Source organism: Leptodactylus fuscus, chromosome 4 (genome assembly GCF_031893055.1).
Source record: "Leptodactylus fuscus isolate aLepFus1 chromosome 4, aLepFus1.hap2, whole genome shotgun sequence".
NCBI lineage: Eukaryota > Metazoa > Chordata > Amphibia > Anura > Leptodactylidae > Leptodactylus > Leptodactylus fuscus.
In genome coordinates, this window is record NC_134268.1 from 203,775,372 (window position 1) to 203,796,193 (window position 20,822).

Genomic DNA, 20,822 nt, shown 5'->3' on the forward strand with positions numbered 1-20,822 from the left:
ATGTAATACCACCTACTGCTGCAGAACCTCTTGTAGGGGGGGGGGGGGGGAACCATCATTGCTTCAGTCCGCTTTAAGCCTCATTGTGTTTTTAGGGTTAATAAATTAGATAATGAGGCCGTTGCGTTGTTTGTGCCCCCCTCTATAGGGGGCAGATGGGGAATGGAATCCCTCTGACTCGCCTGGCACTTGTTTTGGCTTAGTGATGTCATGGCGGTGGAGGTGATGATGTCACTAAACCAGTTTGGATTGGTTGCGGGTGGAAAGTGTTTCATATGACCGGTCTGGGTCTGTTATAGGGTAATGGTATTTTGGGGTCGTCCGGTCCTGATTCTGGGTCCATTTGTGGTGGTTCGGTTGCCATATTTATTAAAGGGATTGTTTGCATCATTCAGTCTAGAATAGGGTTGTTGTTATTCCCAAAAACAGCCCCATCTTAGTCAGTGTCTGGCATGTCTACTTATCCCCAATGACTTAGTCAACTGCAGTACCAGGCACATCCTATGCACAGGTGTGGCGCTGTTACTAGGAAAAACATCCACAATCCCTTTAAATAGAATAGAACAAACAGCGCCACACCGCTCCTTAGGTGATGTCCGTTATTGCTCAGTAAGTTGATCAGGGCTCTACTGTTTTCATTCCCCCAAAAATGTGACACCCCAGTCCATCGTCTGTCTCTGGTACTGCTGCTTATCCCTTAAACTGACCTGCAATACCAGGCGCAGCCTATTGACAGGTGTGGTGCTGTTTGTAGGAAAAACAGACCTCTTTTCTAGTCTTGACTGATCCCTTTAAATAGAATGTGGGCGATAAACAGCGCCTCTGTTGTCTGTAGGTTTCGTCCGGTATTGCAGCTCTGCACTTAGTTTACATCCCCTTTAAGGTTAAGGCCATAGTAAATGTAACAATGTTGGTCTTACCTGACCCGAACCTGCTGGAATATCAGTGCCCTGCGTGTTCCGACCCAAATTTACCATGACTAGGCGCAACGTTACATGTGATGATGTTCTATCTTACGATGCCTGACTGTGTCGCTACGATACGTCGTGCGCTGTGTGTCCGCGCCTTGTTCCGAGGTGTTTTGGTTGTATAAAATCCATAACCGCACTCTTCACCTTGTCGTGTTTTGTATGGAAATCTCTGGGAAAAAAATGTATAAAAACACAATGTAAAGAAAAATGACAAATCTATTGGCAGCGCTCGGTGACCTGTCTGTGACATTGTTGTGTGTGTGACCTGTGACCAATCCGGTTTGGAGTTCTTGCAATTGTATCGCAACGTGCCCACGAAGATGCCGTTTAATGCTGGGAAACATTGTTTCCATCATGTGTCTGTAGCCATTGTCTTAAAGGGGTCTGTGGTCACCCCCTCCTCCAGTTATGTAGTCGCTCTTCTATATGAATGGACAGTCCTGGGAAGATCTGACTGTCTTAAGACATGAGTTGCATTACTGGAGGATCCCTTTAAGGAAGGTGAAAATCCGTTGGAGATATAGAGATCTGCTGCAGAACCTCTTGGAGGATATTTGCTTCTCTGCATTAGCTAGAGGTGTATGTTTCTGCTGCAGAACCTCTTGGGGTTTTTTACTTCCCTGTCCATTCATTAGCTGGAGATGCAGCGATCTGCTGCAGAACCTCTTGGAGGATATTTGCTCCTCTGTGTTAGATAGAGGTGTATGTTTCTGCTGCAGAACCTCTTGGAGGATATTTGCTCCTCTGTGTTAGATAGAGGTGTATGTTTCTGCTGCAGAACCTCTTGTTTTTTTGTTTTTTTTTACTTCCCTGTCCATTCATCAGCTGGAGATGTAGCGATCTGCTGCAGAACCTCTTGGAGGTGCTTTGCTTCTCATTCCAGTCTTCTGTCTGTTCTTTTATTTGTCATCTATCTACCAGCTGCCTATCTGCTGCAGAACCTCTTGGAGGTGATGTTTGGTTCTCTGTCTATTTTTATGTCTTCTGTCTGTTTATTCATCAGCTGGAGGTGTAGGTTTCTGCTGCAGAACCTCTTGGGGTTGTGTTTACTTTTTACTTTTCTCTCCATTCATCAGCTGAAGGTGTAGGTTTCTGCTGCAGAACCTCTTTGAGTTGTTTACTTTCTCTCCATTCTTCAGCTGGAGGTGTATCTGCTGCAGAACCTCTTGGGGTTGTGCTTACTTTTCTCTCCATTCCTCAGCTGGAGGTGTATCTGCTGCAGAACCTCTTGGGGTTGTGCTTACTTTTCTCTCCATTCCTCAGCTGGAGCTGTATCTGCTGCAGAACCTCTTGCAGCTGGTGTTTGTTCTCTTATAACGTGGCTCTTTAGTATTTTGCAGCCTTCTGATGACACTTGTTACCATGGTGCCTCCTTCCTTGGGGTTCTCCTCCTAGGGTTGGTCTCCTTGGGGGATTAAGGAGCTGTGACTGTAGGATCTTGTGAGGACAGGTTGTTACTTGGGCTGTGCTGCCAGCTGTTGTGCTGTTACATAGTATCTCCGCTCCTGCCATATGTTACATTGTGCTTCATGTTGTTCTCGCCAGCGCTCTCCCTCTGAGTATAGCAGGAACTGTGAGGAGCCTTGTAAGAAACTCTGAGTGACCTGAACCCTTCTGGGCACTGAATCAAGGTGTCACGTTGTAGATGGCGGCACCACCCTGACTCTAAGGTGTGCTGGGTAATACTCGCATGGTGCACAAGCAGCCGATCACATCCAGCACGGCCATGACACCAAGGCTGGAATCACACGCACAGTTTTTGTTGCAGTTTTTTGGGTCGGCAGTGGACTTTGTTCACATTGGTGTTATTTCTGCAGTTCCATTGTAGTTGCAGGACAACAAAAATAATAAAAGCGTAGAAACCATTGAATTGCATTGGCTATAACTGCCCTATGCTTTGTTCACACTTGCACCTGCTGTCCGTCTGTCGTGAATTTGCCGCGACTGCAGAAAAACCGATTGGGAACGGTTTGCAAATGGTCCGTTTAAAAACCCATTCACTTCAAGCAATCCGCAGGTGTCCGTTTGCAGCCTCTCCGCCACAAATCTGCTTTTTTCTTTTCTTTTTGGACTGGCACAAATTCCTGCATGGCCGACTTTCTCTCCTCCTCCTCCAGCAGATTTGTTTGCCACAAAACCCTCATGAACGGTTCCGGGCTTAGGGTGTGTTCAGACAGCGCAGTTATAGCCATGTTAGGAATGCATCAATGCCGCAAAAATTTCTTCTGCTTTTCATTGCAAAATTCAGGAGAAATCTGGAGACTCTGTGCGGGTCCTCTGATAATTGGTGGAGGAAAGAGTCCTGCACGGAGGACCGGGGCACCCCACATTCACGCCATATGTAATCGCTGTCTTAGCGGCCCGTGCCCCTGACGGAACCGAATGATGGAGATGCAACGCTAGTGGATTAAAAAAAGCATCATGGGGCAACACGGTGGCTCAGTGGTTAGCACTGTAGCCTTGCAGCGCTGGAGTCCTAGGATCAAATCCCACCAGGAACGTCTGCAAGGAGTTTGTATGTTCTCCCCGTGTTCTACAAAGATAGGGGGGAAAAAAGCAGCATACCCGATCTATGGGCCTGATCCTTTTATTACAATAGGAAATATTTCTGCCATGGCGGGTCTTACCCTACACGGGGGAGAGGGGGGATGCATGAGCTTGGACCACCAAAATGACAGTGGTTGGGTAAGGATTAGGTTGTCTTGGTTGTAGACGTCTCCTCCTTGCTTGACAGGGTAGGTCACGGTGTGTGGTCCCCTTACAAGAACCCATAAGGTCGGCCCTGGTATCAGAATCCTGCAGCCCTTCGGATCTGCACTATGGCATCCGTCTGTCCTTATAGGATCTCATATAGAGGGCTGTATTCCTACGAGTGCATGTCCCCTTCACGTGCTGCGGTTCTGGCTACGAGGATGTGCGCTGACGGCTGTCAGGACAGATCTGTGCGGACTTGTCTTCTGGAGACACCAGTGAATTTACACACCTTTCACTCACCACGGCAGCTGCGCATCTTCCAGCAGGCGGTGAGGGCCTGCAGCGCCGCTGTCACTTGCTTGGCCCCGATCCGCCCTCTTATCACCCTCCTCTGCAGCAGATCATTGGTGATCACAATCGCCTCGGGCGGCAGCGTTGCACTGGGGAATGAAGCAGGTTAAATGCTTTACGCCTGACATAATAATCTGCCTCGCATTTCTGGTGAACTCCCTTCTGTAACGTTGCCGCCACTTTAAGGAGAAGATTTTCTTTCATTAAGAAAAACCGGCAAGCTCACGGCTTCCCTTCCTGCCGCTCGGGCCGAGACCTGCCGAGGAAAGATCCCAGGTCAATACAGGAATATAACGTAGCCTGGGATTTTATTTTTTTTTTTCTTTTCCCTTTCCATTCTTTCCAGCTTTGGGTGTGTCGTCTTGGCGTATATAACACACACCGCAATTAGGACGCTATGAGGAGCGCCAAAATCTTAAGATTATTCATAGGAATGCATAGACTAAGTCACCAGTGATCTCCAGTCACACTATGTCAGTGCCAGGCCAGAATATAATAGGCTCCCCAGAAATAGCGCCACTCTTGTCCATAGGCTGTGTCTGGTATTGCAGCCAAGTCCTGGTCACTTTAAGTTCATTGCTTACAGGGTTCAAGGACTAGGATCAGGAAAATGTGGCTGCTTAACAGTGCCACTCCTGTCCAGAGGTTGTGTATGGTATTGCAGCTCAGTACCTTTCTTCCTTGAAGCCAAACTGTAATACCAGATGCAGCCAATGGACAGAGGTGGTGCTGTTTTTGGAGAAAAGCGTGGAAAATGAAGAATACAGCGCCCAGCAGGTGGATGAGACTACAGATGTTATCCACATGCTGCTGACATTTTGTATAGAAATTCGCGCACCGTATTGAATTTAGAGGGGTTTTCTAGGATAAAGTTGCCTATATTTGGATGATGTGTCCCCTTATCCCTTGGCTAGAAGTCTAGAGGCTCAGGTGACTGCTGCGGCCAACCCTAGCCTCAGCATATGTATAGTAGGAGGGCAGGCAGATGGTGAAGGGGTTAACCAGAATGTGAGTACATCAGGGGTGGATGTTAAACATAAAAGGGGCGCCTATGTTTGGTGCTCTTGTGCAGGATGAGAGCAACAGTCATTAAATAACGGAAGTGTGAACCGCAGCGCCACTCCTATGCAATGGTTGTGCTGGGTATTGCAGCTTAGTCCTATTTGAGTGCAGTACCAGACACAACCTTTGGAGAGGGGTGGTGCTGTTTTTTTTTTTTTTTCCTCAAAAAACAAACCTAAATCCATGTCCTCACCTGACTGGTGAGATTATAGGGTTCTGGTATTAAATAGACATCCCAACCTGAATCCCATTACCGAGGTGTGAATAAGCCCTAAGAGATTAAATGAATTTGGAGACGTTTCTAGTGGTCTCTGGGGGTCGCCTCCCCTCCCTCTCGCCCTCCGCGTGAACGCCTGATGGAAAGCGAATGAACTTTCCTTGTCTGCCCCGCGCGGAGGGAGAGGTTCACACGAATGGCTGACTAGGGAGCGTCCAAAGGTTGTCGGCGGCTGGAGGTAGGAATAGGCTGAGTCAGATAACAATTCCTATTTCCAGATAGTCGCCGGCGGTCAGCTCCTCCTCGGCTCACACACTTTTTCACGTTTCCAATTCATTTGTAAGAACACCCGGAGCAAGGCCGCTGCCAAATCCAGAGGAGGAAGTGGCGCGCACAATGGAGGATTTGGTTTGGGACCTTTCCCAGTTTACTATAAAGTACCGAGTGCCCATTGACTGGCTGCGTGCTCGGCTGTACATGGCAGGTCGTAGTAAAAGGATTTCACGTGCGCCCGCAAATATCGGGCCTGGGTGTTTATGGAGGCCTGTACTCTGGCAGGTGCAGGCTGGCCAAAAAAGTCTTGTATACCAGGGGTAGGTAACCTTCAGCACTACAACTCCCAGCATGCATACTTGCTCTGCTGTTCTTGGAAGGGAGTGGAGCATGCTGGGAGATGTGGTTTCACAGCAGCTGGAGTGGCAAAAGTTGCTGAGCTGACCCTTGCTGAGGAGTTAGATACGGTTGTATCTAATCCAAACAATGCTCTGTGACCTAAATCCTTCAGCAGAAGCTACACAGGTCTGATACTTTGCTACACGTATCTGACACAAGTCTGGGTTATTTAGCTTTGCGTATACTATAATAATAATAAATTTTATTTATATAGCGCCAACATATTCCGCAGCACTGTACAATTTGTAGGGTTCAAGTGTATCTGATGTACAGTTAAAGGGATCGATCCTATCATTAAAATAGTATTTTTTTTCTCCATACCATGTCGGAATAGCCTTAAGAAAGGCTCCTACCTTCTCTTCTACCTTTAGATGTCTTCTCCGTGCCGCCGTTCGGTGGAAACTCTGGTTTACGTTAGTATGCAAATAAGTTCTCTTGCAGCACTGGGGGCGGTCCTCAGCCCTCAAATAGCACTGGCGCATCCCCAATACTACGAGAGAAATCTGAAGCTCCGCCTTCATCTTCGCTTCGAGTCGTCTTCCGACACTGGGTTCAAACTGCACATGCCCGTCGGCCGCAAGAAAATGGCCGCTTACACTTAGCAAGTAAGCGGCCATTTTCTTGTGGCCGGCGGGCATGCGTTGTCTGCTTTGCCCAAGGCCTCGAAGTTTGAACCCAGCTCCGGAAGAAAACGCAAAGAGAGGCGTTCCTGAAGAGAATGGAGGCGGCGCTGGAGAGTTCTCTCGCAGCATTGGGGACGCCCTCAGTGCTGCGAGAGAACTCATTTGCATACAGACGAAAACCCGGGTTTCAAACCGAACGGCGGCGCAGAGAAGACATCTAAAGGTAGGAAAAGAAGGCTAGTCTTAAGGCTATTCCGACGTGGTAGGCAGAAAAAATACGATTTTAATGATAGAATCCTCAGCACTGTTCATTTCCATAGAGTTACTCTGCAATACCAGTCATAATCTACAGAAAAGGGTGGCGCTGTTTTGAGATCGCAGCTCTATAAGATTTTGTGAACCCCATGCGGTTACCCTTACAGCATCCTCAGGGGTTGTGGCCCAACATGGCTTAGTCGTACAGCATTGCCATGTTACGTCTTCAGGACTATAGTGCCATCTTCTGCTTTGGGATCTATCGCCGCTTGCCCCGGGGTGTCGGGCACTCTCGCTGAGGCGATATGAATGTGCTGACAGTCTACTGCTTATTATTTTACTGACCCATAAAGGGTGTGACGCCTTATCCAGCGGTGATCTGGCAGATGTGCGACTCGCGGGTGCGAGGTCAGCCGAGGGTGGAGGTTAGTGAAACAGATCTGGGTTATTGTTGTGTCTGATCGCTCTCCATGTGGCGGGGAGAGGCCATTCCCTGCGGGGCTACGGCTACTGGAAACTGCGGCGGTTCCTGAAATGTCCTCCTGCTGCTTTCTGGGGAAGGGAAACCCTAACCTGTGTAAGTCATCCCATCAGATCCGGGGTGACGGTGGGAGTTGTAGTCATTTGGCGACAGTCATGTGGCCGCTGTTATGTGATCGCTATTACCCCTTTTGTATAGTAGAATATTTCCTCTAGTTTCTGTTCTAGCAAACATGGCTGACATCTGATAATACTTGATATTAAAGGAGTTTTCCTAGGATTATATGTCCTATGGACAGTTCAGAGATATGTAATTGGCGGGGCCTGACATCCCGGACCCTCACAGATCATCTGGGTGGGCTCTCAGTTTCTTGAGTGGGTCTGTCAAGGGATCTGAACAATGGACAGGTGGACTGGTGAAACAGCGGATACATGTAGACCCCGGCAGACCCCATTGACTGTAATGGGGTCCATTGGGTGTCCATAGTTTCTAAACTGAAAGTGGTGAAAAACAATGTCCTCCACCAATTTCCATCGAACTCTGCGATGGAATTTCTAATAGGATTACACCTGCGTTGGGGTTTCCATTATAACTCTTACGGCCGCAGACCGAAACAATGTAGAGGCGAAAATGTTCTATGATGGGGAATACAATTCTATAGTAAAAGGGGTGTGGGGGAGGTGACCGGTCATCTTTCGGTTGTGATATTAACTAGGGCTGGGGGGAGAACAACAAACAGTCAGATCTCAAGTGTTAACCTTCACTTATTGACAAATCTGATAAGGAGCAGAGAAACCATAGAATACAGTGATAGGGGCCGGATCAGATTCCAGGGTAAACTCTGCAAAACTGCCTAGAATGTGACTAGTAGCCAGCAGAGAGCTCACCATGGAGGAGATGGGTAGAGGTAGGTGCCCTGCTTTTCTATATTGCCAGACGTTATACATTTGTTGGTGAGGTTCACACTAGCGTCGCCTGTCTGTTGTTCTGGTCCATCAGGGGACCCAAGCAATGCAGAGGTGGGCTGCTAGAAGAGGGGTGTCCGTTGTATTTTTAACCTCAAACCAGTGGAGGAAAACGTCCAACTTGCAGGATCTTTTCCTCTACTCATTTTCGGAGGACCAGCGCGCATGTGAACGTAGGGACTCCATTTATCACTGTTGCAAGTTTTCATTGATACCTTGAGCTGCATTCATTCCTCTACATGTGTATATGGCTGCCTGTATGTATATATGACCTCTATATATACGCAGCTGCTTCATAGAGATCAATATATGGCTGTGCTGTGTGTATATGTATATAGATAGATGTGTATGTGTGTGTATGTATATATATATATATATATATATATATATATATATATATATATATATATAGATGTTTGTATATGTATATAGATAGATTGATCCAGCCTTGTTGCTATCTCATAGTCCCTGCTATGTGGTTGACACGACTTCCCGAATGTGTGGCCAGTGCAATGATACGGGCATTGCCATATAGACGTGCAGGCACTGTTGTCTGCCTGGGTAGCCTATGACACAGTCCTGGAGGTCCTGGACACAGTTGTCGCTGTATTCTTTGTATCGTGGCATATTTGTTCAGTCTCATTCATTTGAATGGGACTGATCTGTGAGTAGGCATCGGATATTTGGCTGCTTCAGATAGGTAGAGGTGTGGGACCCCCGCCGATCTCATAGAGACGACCTGTCTGTAAGACCTCAGAATCATCTCTTTCCACTTTGCACAATGTTGCCGGCCATCTATGTTTATTGCATTGCGGTATTTTCCTACCAGATACCACTATAAGGTCTTAGTATATGATGGGGGTTGTATAGATTTCACTTTCCGCGGGGCAGACAGTGCTGATCTGTCTAAGCAAACAATACAGAGCCCTGGCTGGATGTGAGATATAGACAGAGGCTCCTTCTACCCTCACACCCCATTGTTCTGGGGGCTACCTGCTGGGAATGTTTAGACAAATGTGCGGCTGTATATCGTCTCTGTTTACCAAGTATGGAGGACATTCCAGGTCTGATGTTTCTAGAGACTCCTCGGAATCGCTCAGAAGTGGAAACGTGTTTGTAAAATGCTTGGGGAAAAAATGTCTCTGGAAGCGAAAAAAACCCTAAACTTTCAACAAGTGGTGGCGTCTGTGCTCCGGACGCACTTAATATTTTCCATACTGACTGCATACGTTGTCCGGAGGTAGCGCTGATCTCCTATAGGTCACGGTGGGAAAGTTTAGCTTTGGAAAAACAAGTCCTTTCTTCTTCCCCTTTAGTGGACTTCCTTACTTTCATGACTCTCTGTATTTTGCACAGACTTTTATTTGCTTTGATTCTTTCTCACATGAGGGGGTGACCCAATACCTTAATTTATTATCAGGTTGTGATACAATGCTTCCGTGGAAGGCCCTATAGACAAGAGCTTGATTTCTTATAGATCTGTGATACCTGATGGCAGTCCCATTTATTTCCATGACCCCCAAAGCCATTAATGTGGGGACATAGAACGGAACCCCTGCTTATAGGAAAGGGGATAACGTCATGATCTGGGGGTGGTCTGACTGCTGGGACCCCAACCCATCTTGAGAATAGGGATCCTAATGGATTGAGAAATTGCTCCATGCGTCTTTTGCAGTCTGGGAGAAGCTCTGGTGGCACTTTGTGGGTTCCTCAGAAGGTTTTCGTGTTCTTGTATTAAATTATACATATCGGGGCAAATTTATTAAGACTGGCATTTCTTACACCAGTCTTATTAAAGGAAGCAAGACTTGTCAAGAAGATCCGGCCTCTTAAATAAATTGTATGCCCATGGTTCAGAATGGGGATAGGAATTGGTGTAGGTTTCCTATATAAGGACCGCGTATTTTAGTCCTGATTTTGACGCGGGATGTGCATTAGAATCGGGACCAAAATATGCCTGCCGCGGCTAGCTGCGACTGTCACGGCTTCCGCCACTCGCGGCTTCCCGCTCCGGAGTAGGCCCAAATGAATGGGCCTAGTCCGGAGGGATTGTCTTGAAGCGGACACGCCGCAGCGATTTCTGCCGCAGCTTCCGCCTGAAGAAAGGGCAGCTCGCTTCTTTTTTTTGGCTAGTGGGAACAAACCACTAACGGGAAAAAAAGATCACATCTACATAGACCTCTATTGTGAGGGGGCGGATTTTGAGGTGGATTCCGGACAAAATCCACCCCCCTCTTGCCCCCGTGTGAGCTAGCCCTAACCCATCCTAGAAAATTGCCGTTGGTTCCTTTGCCCGGTCCACTCCGTTCACGTTGGCGCAATGTGGCATAGAACGGAGGGAATGTAGCACCAGATGTGGGCTAAAATATCGCTCATCAGAACACTAGCATAGATGGGGCAATAAATTCTGCCCTTTGCATTTTGTACACGTGCTGACATCTAGTGGCCAAACCAGCTACAAAACAGACTGGTCAAGCAGCAACGTCTCGGTTTACAGCCTGCAGTAAAGCGGATTGTTCTCAGTTGATTCTCACTAGTAGGCAGAGGCTTAGCGAATGTCTACTGTATGTAGTATATAGGCTGTCAATACCGGCCATGTTGGCTACTGCTGGATGACATTGGCAATCTCAAGCTCTAGACTGCATTTGTACTGACCGTAAAGCGTCTCTCCTGCTGTGAAGTGGCTGGGGGGCCATGGGTCCCATGGAAGGCCACTATATCGCCCATCTACGCTATGTCGTGTACAATGTATTCTGTGATTTTTTTTTTTTTTGCACCGCAACAATCCCTAAATCTTTCCATGACTCCTTCCGTGATAAACTTGCTAATTCTTCAGGGCCTTACACTTACCTCACCAAGTACAAGTTTCCTTGCATTGTGCAGCGTCTTGATACATGGCCTCACCTGCTTCCTTAGAGATGACTTCAGTAGGAAACTACTCCTTGAGAGCTGTGATTATTGTAAACTCCCTGGGATTACAGGCATAGCCCTTGTCACATTACTATAACGGAAGCCGCCATATTGGAGGCTGGACAGAACTTCCTGTTGGTTCAGGCTAAGACATCTAGAAGGATGCTTTGTAAGGCTCGATGTATCACTTTAGGGTTAAATATTTTATATAATTTAACGTAAACTTTGGCTCCTTCGGTGACAACCCCCATCTAGGAGAGCTTCCTTCATTGATGTCCACTTGTCTTCTCAGCCCAGCAGGGATATAAGGGAAATAAAACAAGATATATGGAATATATTCCTGGTCTTCTCAGCTTCTCCTGCTCTATAACATCCCGCTGCATGTGCAATGGTCCAATTTTTGGTCACATGACTGACTCTAGAGACCTATAGCTGGAGTACAGCAGGGTCGGAGGTAGGAGGTAGCACGCACAGACTCCCAACACTCTGCAAAGGTAAATATCAGGGCTCAGGTGGACCTGTCTATAGATTAGTAATATGTCCCTACATAACCCCTTCAGACCTGACCCTTGGATATGCCAGTGATCATACCTACCGGGTTAACCCAATCATCCATTTGGAGAATAGTTGACCAGACAGGTAAGATAAGCAGAGGCCAGGCGCCTCTAGTGCTGCTTATCTCCCTCTCTAGCGATGTCTATCATGCATGCTATCTTATGTCTATAGCCTACACTAGGATAATGTTTGTCGTCTTGTACATTGCCGTATTGTCGGTGACTACACCGGTTACACCCTTAGCTTGGATCCAGGTTATGACAACAATAAGTACAAGTGTTTGCTATGGTGTGCGGAGTAAGAGGCGAGCGTGCTTACTAATCTTACCGCTCCATAATAAGGTGCATTGTACTTGTATATTACCCTTTACTGGGGTAGGTGATCCTACTGTCAGCCTTTTATCAGGCATGGACATGGTGGCGCTCGGTCATGGACATGAGCTGGCCTATCTGGAGGAGAGTGGCTTCTGTAGGATCCTGGCTTCGATACTATAATATAGTACTCCTTCCAAATAATGTAGAGGCGGAACGAAAGAGCAAACTTTGGGGGTACTGAGACCCCTGGAATACATGGTGCCCATTCTAATGAAATGCTGACCACCTAACAAGGTAGCACCAAGCCAGAAGGTGCAAGGGCTGCCCTTGATGGTGGCTCTTTGCTCATGTTGGTGACTGTGAGCTGTGCCCTGACCCTTCCACTGGTGATATCCATCTGGGATAAGCGTAAGGGCCCAATATATTCGTCTTTCTTATACATAGCTAGTAACAAGACGATAACTCCTTGACCAGTCCCGTCATTCCAACAGGAAGACATTAGTAACCGATGATGTAGGAGGCCACCGGGCAGGGAGCTCCATCTATCAGTCATGGATGAGACTCCTGGTTTCATCCACCGATCTAGCCGTACTCCTTTAATCTTCTTTAGGCGTTCTCCGTCCTCGCAGGTGGAGTCTCGGGTCCGGGACAGGTTTCTGTTTATGCAGATTTGCGATGAGAGTTGCTCAAGCCCTAAGTATAACGTAGGCAGCAGCGACGGAAAGGCAAAAATAGGAGGCTGTAAATAAAAAGGGAGTGGGTCAATTTTTGGCAATTATCAGCTTTCAGCACTTGTGTAAAGTTTCTGTCGGTGCGTGGGAAGATCACTACAGGTTAGTCAGATGTCGAGGACTGGATCTGTGTCCAAATACTGACATGTTGGCTCTATCTGGTGCCGCCTCGCCGTAGACCGTGGATGGACCTGGCGCTTGGCTATGCGTTTTATCATTGAACCCTGGCACACAGATGGTCGGCAGGTGAGTCACTCTCGCTCCTTGGTTCTTTATGTTAGGAATCTGAAGTCATGGGGCAGGGTAGGACACGTCTCGAGACGCCAGCAAGATAATACGCTTTCTTGACATGTAACTTTTTCTATTGAGGTCAAAGTAAATCCAATCTTCAAGTCTTGGGTGGCTCCACTACTTCATTCACCGACCACGAAATGCTTCAAGGTTTTGTCCTAGGTCACGGTAATACCGCAAGTTATCCATACATTGAATCTATGGGTAGAGATTCTCCTATTTTTGGCCGGCCACTCATGATACTTTTTGGATTGTGAAGGGCCGACCGTGCACTTTAGAACAATTTTGGCCGACCATAAGACCGACAGTCCATTATGGATAGATTGACAAGGGCCAAAGGTCTGCTTAAAAGCTACAGATACCCAGCGGCCCCCAATGGCGTCCACCGGTCTCCGTTGAACAAGGGAGAGCAAGCGGCACGAGTGTGATCAGAGCATCAGCGAGGTGTGGGAACGCTCGGGTGATTATTTCCATACACAATGGCGGTAATAGAAGCCTATATTTACCACCCGCACTTCCCTAAAGCTGTCGCTGACCTAAATATCCCTTACATACAGAATAGTCTAATTGTCATCGAGTGAAATTGTTCTCCACGGAAGACTTGTACGAGACCAGGGTTATATTCATGGGAAGAGCCTCTGAGATGACCAATTTACTCCGTACTGGAGACCACTTTACCGCAATCATGATAATTGCTTTTGCATCTTTCCCGTATGTGATACTCAGTTTCTCATTGTGGGGTAAACAGGCATCATGTCCGTTTTTGTTCTGCTCTGCCATATTCAGATTAATATTAGATCAGTAACGTCCAACACCTAGGACCGTCGCTGATCAGCTGCAGCACTTGGTCGACCTCTTCTCAGGCCATTGATTCACATGGCCATGCTGCTACTCGGTCCCCTTCAAATGAATGGGGATGGGTTGTAATATCAAGCACAGCCACTATACCGTATACAGCTCGGTGCATGTCCTGTGCGGCGATCGCTCCGCCTGCCTGTCCTCTATAATGAGTTTAGGTCGTAACGATCGCCGGCTTGTTTCGTGATCGATCATCACCTGGTCTAATAGCGCTGTAAGAGCTCGAAATCTGCTTTTGTTCTGAGTTTTTGGGTTGTATATCAGTTACTTTTGTTAGGTTCTGATGGTTTATATCCATATGTTGCGGTTTTACAGTATACCGTCGCTATATGGTTTACACATGGCTGCTATATTTGACTCCCTTCTCCATGGACCTCTTTTAGGTTTGGCCATGTGTCTATGGGATTAGGATTTAATACACTTGTATGATATGAGAGTACAGGAGTGGAGGACAATGGTGTTTCCAGACGGGATTATTCTATGTAACCACCTAGTAATTCGTCGATAATTTATGTCAGTGCCGGCGATTGTTGTGGGGTTACGCCATTGTTGTCCTGCGTGAGTGAGCTTTCTAGGTGCGGTAAAGACGGGAAAAGAGGTTATAACAGAGCTGCATTGTGTTACATTTTCATCTTATGGATGTGTTATTCCTTTAGCTTTCTAGTGAGAGATTCTACGGAACCAGACAAGGCTCAGCCTAAACGCCAACCTGGCCGACCTCCATCATTCATCCGATTCTGTGTGACGTCCAATGTTCTCAACAGGGTGGTCTGTTGATAACAAATTGACTTCTTCTAGACTCCCACTGATCTGTAGGGAAACCTGGCAGGAAGTCTTCACGTTCCCTACAGCACCCCCGCAGGGAGAATGAAGCATTACACAATTTACATTTGTCAGTGATCTTTCTGTGTAATGTTGGACATTTCAAGTCCTCCTGAGTAAGATGTGCCCTTGTAATGGCCCTCCAGTCTGACCACCAGATAAAGGTTATGAATGGGGTTAGCCCTTCTAATGGTACGGTCCATAGAGTATACTCTCCCCCTCCTCCAGAACTTGTACTTTTTTCGTCCATGATTTTAGTTTAAACTCTGGGACAGATGGACTCTGATGCTGATGTGAATGTAGTGTAACTCAGAACCCTAAACTGGACAATCCCTTTAAGTCTTAGCAATGCCTGGATCTGAATTTTATGGGTATTGAGTGCTCACCTTATGGGGTCTTTGACCCATTCACTCATGTAATGATTGTTCATTCCGGGCTTGACTACCTTGTCCAAACTTGGTCAGGGAATGGGATCCTTCCATCATTGGGCTCTATGATGTTGGGGTCACTGCTTCCTCGCATTCTACTCTCCGGTACTGTATATGGTGGAGGTGGATCACTACGGAGTGCAAGGATTCCCGTCTCCTGACTGCAAATACAGCCAATGTACGGAGTGTATTTCTGGTCTGCACATGGTGGTAGGGTGGTCTTAAGGGACAAGTCTCCATATAGCATGGACAGGACTCAGAGTTGGGGCGCCCCCTCCTGGTGCAGCAGTACAGAGCATGTACATGACTTGTCCTTGAATGGCTTGTATGTTTTTATTGAGCTTCCAGCCCTAATACGCAGTCACTTTACTCGCCCGTAGATGTCATCGCAGATGTCGCGTTCTCTTCTGTTCATTAAGTTGACAGTCGGTTTATTAAAAGTGACATTTGCTAACACAACAGTAATAGAAGAGCCGAGATTGACAGGCGGCTGATACAGGGGAGAGCACATGGTGGGTATAGGAGAAAGACCCCTTTATGAGGGAGATCTCATGGATGAAGTAGTGGGATCTTGTTTGGAAGACTTCAATATGGCCAATAGTTTGTTCTCATGGAAGATAAGCTGCCCCTGCTAAAATCGGTGATCGGGTGACTTGTGTTTGGGCACCCTTAGGCGAGTGTGATGGTGTCCGGGTTCTTGGGAAGGTCCTTACATCAGGGATCCTTAGCCAATCCCACTGAATGTCCCTAAGTGCCCTTACCGATCCCTCCTGATTTAGTACATGGGGAATCTTCTAGCAGGTGGAACAATGGGAAATTACTAGAGAATCTCTCGTGAGCCTTGTCCTCGCTACTTCTCACAACTCGCAAGGTCTCCTGTTGAGAAGGTCTAACCAGAATATGTAAATTGTGGTGAGCCTTGAAAGGAAACATCTGGTTTTACAAAACCACCAAGTGCTCCAGAATAAGCCCTTTTGTTACTTTCGTAACTTATTAACTTCCGCTCCTTGGTCTGTATGGAGGAAGAATGAAGTGGTGTATGATGCAAGAAGGAACTCTGATAACCAGTGTAGAGGCGAGCCTGCTCCGACAGTCCTGTACTCCGAATCTTGGCTATACCTTACTCTTAGCTATTCCTCCCTATGCCTTCATACACATGCATGCTCACCTCCATATGTGTTTCCAAAAGGGTGATTGATCTCAGCCATCTCCCTTACACTCTTCTCTGGATTGGGCTTGGTAAACGTCAGCATACTTAGGACATCTGTCGAAGAAGCAAGCACCCTATACATAAGCTAGGAAACACGGTGGCTCGGTGGTTAGCACTGCAGCCTTGCAGCGCTGGAGTCCTGGGTTCGAATCCCTCCAGGAACATCATCTGCAAGGAGTTTGTATGCTCTCCTTGTGTTTGTGTGGATTTCCTCCCATTGTACATACGGATAGGGAAAAAAATGTACATTGTGATTCCTATATGGGGTTCATAATCTACATTAAAAAAATGCCCGGACCCATAGAAGTATATTTAACGCTCTTCCAGCTGTCTTGAGTATGGACATGGGGCATAGACACTGCAAAAAATTCTAATTGTTTCATTCAATGTGCAGAAGTTGCCTAAACCTAGAGCACCACCCAATGTTGGAGCCGCCCCACAGTCACATTGTGCCATGTCTCCGCTCACATGAGAATGAATACATACTTTGCACTACTGAAATTTTTGCCATGACATCAGCTGTAGTCCATGCTGGTCACTGAGCCAAGAGGTCACTTAGGGTAATGCCAAAAACCAGCCTGAGCCTTTGTCACGTATTCCACCACCCTGTCGCATCGAGATGTTGGATGTGAAGCCGCACAACCTTTGTGTTGCCATATTTTTGCAGGAAGCAGGTGCAGGCGGGCCATTGTCTCCTGGCATTGCCCCCTGCCCGCTTGTACCCTTCACAGTGGACCCTATGCTGTGTAGCTTGTGAACTGGCTGGGGGCTTAGGAGTGCGGGCACAAACCTCCTGTTATTAAGGGTCGCTGGGGGGGATTGTGCGAGACTTGGAGAGGTCCGGTCCTTCTTTCGCTTTTCTTGTCGCACATTCATTGAGGATGTGACAGCAGTTCACAAATAAATGTTCTTGGCAGCGGAGGGTGGAATATGCTAAAATAAAGATCTATTGAGTTTATTGCTATTCTCACCATCTGCTCCTCTTTTTCTTTCCCAAACTTGTGCGCTGCGCTCATTGTGCTGCCTTGGTGAGCTGCCCACTGCGGTTATAGCGCTAGAGCCGTGCTATGGGAATAGGAGGGGCTGGGGGGCGATTTGCAAGTCTGAGCTGTGGGATCAAAATCCACATTGAAAAAATGACAGCACGTTGTGAGCCGCCGCTCAATGGGGGGGGGGGGGAGCACTGGTCTAATTTGTAAAAACCTGGACAAATTGGTTTCCAAAAATCCAGCTTCCCATGAAGTGCAGGTGGCGAGGTGTGTGCACCAAATGTTCTTTGGGCGTGTTTTTTTTCTTAACCTTTTTGCAAAGTTTTGCGTGCAACGTACAAGCGTTCAGTTAAGCTAGCCATACACCTTTTGTATCTACTGACTGAATGGATGACCATCTAATGCAGGGGTAGGGAACCTTCAGCTCTCCAGCTGTTGCAAAACTACAACTCCCAGCATGCATACTGGCTCTGCTGTTCTTGGAACTCCCATGGAAGTGAGTGGAGCATGCTGGGAGTTGTAGTTTCACAGCAGCAGGAGAGCTGAGGTTCCCTATCCCTGATCTAATGTATAGATAGCAGCCCAAAAAGAACAGATATCCAGTAGACCCCATTGTAGTCAATGGCGATGCCTTGGACTCCATTGGTGTCCGCCATTTTCACAGTATATTGGTCTGTTCTTCTGGTCCTCCAATGCATCAGAAGAGGGATCACCCGGCGCTAGTGCGAGTCAGTCAGCCTTTGCCTATTGTATAGGGGGCAGATTTTACGGTTCTGTTCCCCGTATAGCATGCAACTTATCCCCTATTTATTTTTATTTTTTTGTATTTTGCTTGCTTATATAGCACCACCATATTCCATAGCATTTTATCCATACCATAGCCATGATTTGTCAGCTTGCACAATAGGTGTGATGACTTTCTCCATACTTTGAGGTATGGAGACTTTCGGACCCCATTGACTAATGGGGTCCATCGGGTGTTCGTTGTTTTTGAAACTGAAACTTGCGACCAATTTTAGGTGGACAATGAGACGGAGTCTCCAACCGAGATTCCGGTTCGAGGCTTATATACATAGAGATTGTCTGGAGCGACGATATTGGTTGCAGCGGCCTTTTCAATACGCCGCATAGTGGCTGTGCTGGGTACTGCTACTCGGCCCCATGCATTTGAAAGGGACCAAGATTCAGCATGGTCATGTGATCGAGAGGAAGTGGCGCCCAGAGTGCTGGACACCATCTTGGCGCTAGGTTCGCTCTACGTCGTTCAGGGTCTGTCGGGGCACCCAAACATTGGAGAGGCGGATCGCTAAAACGGCGGTTGCTCAAGGAGCCAAGTGGACGCCATTGGCTATATAATGTGGTCTGTTAGGTGTCTGTCATGTGACAGGACAGGACTTTTCCTTTGCTGATTTTTGGCAGACTGCAGTGAAGACTGACGCGAATGTGAACCTAACGCTTGGTCGGGCGACTGACAGCTATCCTGTTTGGGTATGCTATGATTTCATGATCGATAGGGGTCTGCCTGTGGGACCCCACTGATACTGAGAGAGAACACACGTAGCCATATACTGTTGTTCCCTCTGTAGTGTCCCGACCACCCAGCTGTGCAGGGTAAACCTAGAAGAGGAAACAGCGCTAAGGTATCGGTGGAGGTCCCAGAGGTCAGACCACCATCAATCCCCGTCATAGCATGTTTACCAGATGGACACGGCCCTATACGTATGGCTCATGCTGGGCTAGTATCCTATTGCCCCCTGTACTCTTGTTTTTGCAAAACTCCACCACCCAGCATTTCCAGATAAGCTGTGACTAGGAGAGACGACTTTATATAGATACAAAATTATCTAAGAAGGTTAATAAATGAATTTTTATCCATTGGGGGTTGTCGGGGCGCTACGTGGATCATCCCCTCCCCCGGCCTGGAAGTCTCCCTCATGGCTGTCGGGCTCGGTCTTGCATGTTTGTGTAGTGTAGTCATAAATTACCTAATTTGAGCCCTGAAAATGAATAACTTGTAATTGAGAGAGCATTTGGTGTAGTGTGTTATTAACATGCAGATTTCCTGCCCCCTCCCTCGCGTGGACGATCTTCTGGAACATTAGTTATTCCGCGGTTTTTGGCAGCCCTCTGCTGGAAACGAAGGGTGCGCAGTTTGCACGCTTAGGAGGTTTTAGAGAAGGAAGAGTTAGACGTATGTCAGTATGGTGATCTCTGTTTACGTAACCGCGCAGCCATGATGACCACCATCACGCTATATCGATATATGCCATGATGAATGGGAATCGCCCTGGTTTTCCATCAATCTTGCCTCCACCGTAGAGATGATGGTGCCCGGTATATCTTGCTATCGGTTTGCTCGTCTTCCACCCAACTTGTATGTTGGGTTTTCGTGGGATCCAGTTTTCTAGTTGGACAACTTAAAGGGTATAGGCCACGAAGCAGATTTATCCTAGGGTTGCTGAAAGTCTGACTGGTAAAACTCCCATTGATCATGGGTTACCTCTGCTATGAATGTAGGAGTGCCCCATTAGACTGGATGCATCCCGCTCCCGTTGCCTTCATACATACCTATGTGCTCGGTTATCTCTGGTGCGCCCATTTGTGTCAGTGTCCTGTCCCGCAGGGGCACACCTACTGTCAGCCATATAGGGCTCACAATCTACATTTTCCATATCGGATGTCTTTAGAGTATGGGAGGAAATCGACGCAAACATACAAACTTCTTGCAGATGTTGATCTTGGCAGGATTCGAACCTAGGACTCCAGCGCTGCAAGACTCCAGTGCTAACCACTAGAGAAGAGCGCGTAGTACTCGATCGAATACTTCCCCGCCATAGGTATGCGTGTAAGCAGCCGAACACCAAGGGGTTAAGCGCAGTGAATATTCGATGTGTTTAACCCCTTGGTGTTCGGCTGCTTATATGCATACCTATGGCGGGGAGGTATTCGATCGAATACTACTCGCTCATCTCTACTAACCACTGTTGCCCCCGAACCAATCTGAAGACCTCTGCTTTCCTGTACGATGTATCTCTGTATATAATTAGAGAAACCCTAAACTCTGTCTCTGGGGGTCAGCAGGTTTGGATAGTCCAGCCGCTGTGAATACTTAGTGAATGGATTCTAATGGGGGTTGTAGTTCAACCGCAGTGCCGAAGGTTGCTGTCTCGGCTATCGCAACCCCTTTGATAGTTTTGCTACAGGTAGAGTAGGGGGAGGCTCCTGCTGCAGCCAGTTGTGTTACAGCCAGACAAAAGGGGGACTTATTTGAGCTCCTTGGCAGAGAGAAGCTTTTATATTAACCAAAAAAAGAAAAAAAAATTCTTGGTTTTGAGATTTTTGTATCTTTTCTATGTTTAGTGTCTTCTTACAACCCCAGCCGCTCTCCATAAAGCCAAGCCTGGCCTATAGATGTTTGCTATC

The 20,822-nt window shown here is 47.3% G+C and overlaps 1 protein-coding gene across 1 annotated transcript in view; it reads left to right on the forward strand.

Annotated features, from left to right (window-relative positions):
- ARHGAP21 (Rho GTPase activating protein 21) overlaps window positions 1-20,822 on the forward strand; it is a 117,449-nt gene that overhangs the window by 488 nt on the left and 96,139 nt on the right. The window lies entirely within an intron of this gene.